Here is a 5001-nt window from a genome sequence, read left to right on the forward strand (position 1 = left end):
GTTTGGCGACATCGCGGTGAACGCACATGGGGAGCGTGTATTCGTCATCGCCATACTGGCGTATCTCCCGGCGTGATGGTATGGGGTGCCATTGGTTACACGTCTAGGTCACTTCTTGTTCGCACTGACGGCACTTTGAACAGTGGACGTTACATTTCAGATGTGTTACGACCCGTGGCTCTACCCTTCATTCGATCCCTGTGAAACCCTACATTTCAGCAGGATAATGCACGACCGCATGTTGCAGGTCCTGTACGGGCCTTTCTGGATACAGAAAATGTTCGAGTGCTGCCCTGGCCAGCACATTCTCCAGATCTCTCACCAATTGAAAAGGTCTGGTCAATGATGGCCGAGCAACTGGCTCGTCACAATACGCTAGTCACCACTCGTGTTGAACTGTGGTATCGTGTTGAAGCTGCATGGGCAGTTGTACCTGTACAAGCCATCCAAGCTCTGTTTGATTCAATGCCCAGGCGTATCAAGGCCGTTATTACGGCCAGAGGTGGTTGTTCTGGGTACTGATTTCTCAGGATCTATGCACCCACATTGAGTGAAAATGTAATCACATGTCAGTTCTAGTATAATGTATTTTTCCAATGAATACCCGTTTATCATCTGCATTTCTTCTTGGTGTAGCAATTTTAATGGCCAGTAGTGTAAGTTATGTGTTCGCCATGGACGGTAATACATGCTCAGCAACGTGGTCCCATGCTGACCAAAGACTAGTAAGTCAGGGGTTCTTGTGACAGGGCATTCCATTCCTTCACCAGCAAGGTTCACAGCTGCCAGACGGCCGTTGGTGCATGTGGGCGTGCTGCGGTACTTCTCCCCAACCCATCCCACACATGTTCGTGGGATTTGTCTGAAAAATCGGCAATTCAGTCCATCCTCAGAAGATCTCCTCCACTTGCGCTGCTCGATGCGGCCATGCTTTGTCATCCATAAAAATGAAGTCAGGGCCGTATGCAAGCCTGAAAAGGTCCACATGGGGAAGGAGTACAATGTCACTATAACGTTGATCGGTTGACTATATTCAAAGATTTGGAGGTCAATACGCCCATAAAACTTCATGTCTCCCCACACTACAACATCTCGCCGGAACTTCCTGGCAGATTAAAATTGTGTGCCCGACCGAGACTCGAACTCGGGACCTTTGCATTTCGCGGGCAAGTGCTCTACCAACTGAGCTACCCAAGCACGACTCACAGCCCGTCCTCACAGCATTACTTCCACCAGTACATCGTCTCCTACCTTCCTAACTTCACAGAAGCTCTCCTGCGAACCTTGCAGCACTAGCAGTCCTGGAAGAAAGGATATTGCGGAGACATGGCTTATCCACAGCCATAGGGGATGTTTCCAGAATGAGATTTTCACTCTGCAGCGGAGTGTGCGCTGATATGAAACTTCCTGACAGATTAAAATCCGCAATAGGCAGCTAAGAAGTAAGCAATATATCCCATACATTGGAGGATTTCTTAGGTAACACAGAGTCGTGATTTGATAAAAAATGTACTAAATACAAACAATCTTAACGGCAGTAAAACTTATATAATTTCATGTACCTCTTTCCCACAATTTTTCTTCCCTCCTTCTTTTATTTTCTGGAAAATTTACTCAGAAAGCTAAGCTATGTATAAAAGTAAAATTTTATCCTTTTCTTGATAGATGTTGACTCAGTATTTACAGGGTATCAGATGGAAAGTTGCAGTGCAGAAAATGTATACATATATCGTCGCTATGATCCTGACATCAGCTGACAGTGTATGTAGTATTATGTCACGAAACGATGTGTATACATTCAGGTGACAAAAGTCGTGGGATAGCTCCTAATATCGTATTGGACCTCCTTTCTCGCGGTATAGTGCAGCAAGTCAACCTGGCGTGCACTCAGTAAGTCGTTGGGAGTCCCCTGCAGAACTATTGAGCCATGCTGCCCCTATAGCCATCCATAAGAGAGTTGCCACAGCAGGATTTAGTGCAGGACATGACCTCTTGATTATGTCCCATAAATCTTCAATGGCACTCATGTCGGGCGATCTGGTTGGCCAAATAAATTCGCTCGAATTGTCCAGAATGTTCTTCATACCAATAGCGAACAATAGTGACCGGGTGATATGGTGCATTGTCATACATTAAAATTCCATCGTTTTTTGGAAACACGAAGTCCTTGAATGGTTGCAAATGGTCTCCAAGTACTCGAAAGTAACTATTTCCAGCAAGTGATGGGTTCCATTGGATCAGATGACCCACCCCATTCCATGTAAACACAGCCCACACCATTGTGGAGCCACCACCAGTTTGCACTGTGCCTTGTTGACAATTTGGGTCCATGAGTTCGCTGCGTCTGCGCCACGCTTGAACCCTACCATCAACTCTTACCAGCTGAATTCGGGACTTATCTGACCAGACCACAGTTTTACAATCGTCTAGGGTCCAGCCGATATGGCCAGGAGGCCAGGAGAGACGGTGCAGGCGATCTCGTGCTGTTATCAAAGGCACTAGTGTCCCATAGCCCATTAACGCCAGATATTGCCTCACTGTCCAAATGGACACGTTCGTCGTACGTTCTGTTGTTACGTCACGTTGCATTCCTTGTCTGTCAGCACAGCCGTCGGCCACTGCGTTGTCCTTGGTGAGAGGTGATACCTAAATTTGGTATTCTCGGCACACTCTTCACACTGTGGATCTCGAAATACTGAATTCCCTAACGATTTCCGAAATGCAATGTCCCATGCTTCTAGCCCCAGCTACCATTCCGCGTACAGAGTGTGTTAATTCTCATGTTGCGGTCATAACCACGTCGTAAACCTTACCACATGAGTCATCTGAGTGCAAATGACAGTTCTGCCAACGCACTGCTCTTTTATACCTTACGTACGCGATACTACCGCCGCCTGTATATGTTCAAATCGCTCCCACGACTTTTTTTCATCTCAGTGTATAGCGTGAGTGGTGTATGCAGACTGGCAGTGAGAAATGAATTACCAATGTAGCTCTAGCCTTTTGTGGTATTAAATAACTTCTTTGTAAAGTACTATTGCACACTACGTATATACCAACTGGCGTCAGTTTCGAACAGACTGACCCTATATTCGGGAGGATGGAGGCTCCTATCTTCATCTGGTCATCCTGATTTAGGTTTCCTATAGAATTTCATTAGACTAAAATAGTACCTTTAAACACAGGAATACATGTTACGCCTAGTTTATTAATGTTACAGATTCAGCGCGACCTTAAAGTGCTTCTGACAGGATACAGAGTGATCGTAACCTCTTGAGATACACCTGCACCAAAAAAATGAACAGACACTTGTACGAAAATTGTCAACCACTGGTGTTCGTTGCGCTGGCTGCACCGTGGAAGAGCAGGCGAGACAGCAGAGAGACCGATGCGTCGTTCGGAGGCAATTTGTTTGTGAACCGGCCGGTCACTTATCAGCTGCAAGGACAAAGGGCTATTGTCGGCGCGCTCGTCAACACCGTGTCGACACCAAACGGTTCTGATTGACACCGAAACAAGAAGCTGCGTTCTGTCGTCTCGAATGACAAAAAGGGAAAAACTACAGAATCACGTAACTGCCTTATGTACAAGAAAAATATTTCTTCACAGGCTCAGAAGTGAAGTTTTTCCCTTCGTGCAACCTAGCAAACTCTGTTCGTGAAAAATTTTCTAAGTTAAACTTTCTGTTGAACCTAAATTTTCTCCTGATTGTGAATTTAGTTTACAAGTCTGGATTTACTCGGTGAACCATGATAGAATTATCACCTTCAATTGGATATGCTCGTCCTGAAGAACAAGAAAGAAGGTACATTGACGGAAAGAAATCGTAACACCAAGAACGCGCTATGCAACTTCAACGAAAGTTGGTAGGCATGGGCAAACATCTATTAGGGTCCCTGCAGACGCACTATCCTCTGTGCCCGCGGTGGCTCAGTTGGATAGAGCGTCTGCCATGTAAGCAGGAGATCCCGGGTTCGAGTCCCGGTCGGGGCACGCATTTTCAACATGTCCCCAATGAAGTACATCAACGGCTGTTTGCAGCTAGGGTGTCCATTTAATTATCATTTCATTTCTAGCAAAGCTGCATGGTCATCCACGGTAACTGTTCTTTCGGGAACAGATACTACCGTCATATATAGTTAAATACGGCTTCCCGGCCATTGACCTTCCTGTGCGAACACACACGCTATTCCCGAACTCGTACGGGACTTGGTAGATTAATCTGCCACGAGTAATGAGTATGATGGGCAAACATCTAAGCTCCTGGAAATGGAAAAAAGAACACATTGACACCGGTGTGTCAGACCCACCATACTTGCTCCGGACACTGCGAGAGGGCTGTACAAGCAATGATCACACGCACGGCACAGCGGACACACCAGGAACCGCGGTGTTGGCCGTCGAATGGCGCTAGCTGCGCAGCATTTGTGCACCGCCGCCGTCAGTGTCAGCCAGTTTGCCGTGGCATACGGAGCTCCATCGCAGTCTTTAACACTGGTAGCATGCCGCGACAGCGTGGACGTGAACCGTATGTGCAGTTGACGGACTTTGAGCGAGGGCGTATAGTGGGCATGCGGGAGGCCGGGTGGACGTACCGCCGAATTGCTCAACACGTGGGGCGTGAGGTCTCCACAGTACATCGATGTTGTCGCCAGTGGTCGGCGGAAGGTGCACGTGCCCGTCGACCTGGGACCGGACCGCAGCGACGCACGGATGCACGCCAAGACCGTAGGATCCTACGCAGTGCAGTAGGGGACCGCACCGCCACTTCCCAGCAAATTAGGGACTCTGTTGCTCCTGGGGTATCGGCGAGGACCATTCGCAACCGTCTCCATGAAGCTGGGCTACGGTCCCGCACACCTTAGGCCGTCTTCCGCTCACGCCCCAACATCGTGCAGCCCGCCTCCAGTGGTGTCGCGACAGGCGTGAATGGAGGGACGAATGGAGACGTGTCGTCTTCAGCGATGAGAGTCGCTTCTGCCTTGGTGCCAATGATGGTCG

At 48.2% G+C, this 5001-nt stretch overlaps 1 non-coding gene across 1 annotated transcript; it reads left to right on the top strand.

Moving 5' to 3' along the window:
* Nucleotides 1-3918: 3918 nt before the first annotated feature.
* Trnat-ugu (transfer RNA threonine (anticodon UGU)) lies at nt 3919-3993 on the top strand. Its single transcript has one exon. It is a non-coding gene; the product is annotated as a tRNA-Thr (tRNA).
* The last annotated feature ends 1008 nt before the right edge of the window (nt 3994-5001 follow it).

The sequence above is a fragment of the Schistocerca nitens genome, unplaced genomic scaffold, assembly GCF_023898315.1.
Source record: "Schistocerca nitens isolate TAMUIC-IGC-003100 unplaced genomic scaffold, iqSchNite1.1 HiC_scaffold_377, whole genome shotgun sequence".
In the NCBI taxonomy this organism is placed as follows: domain Eukaryota; kingdom Metazoa; phylum Arthropoda; class Insecta; order Orthoptera; family Acrididae; genus Schistocerca; species Schistocerca nitens.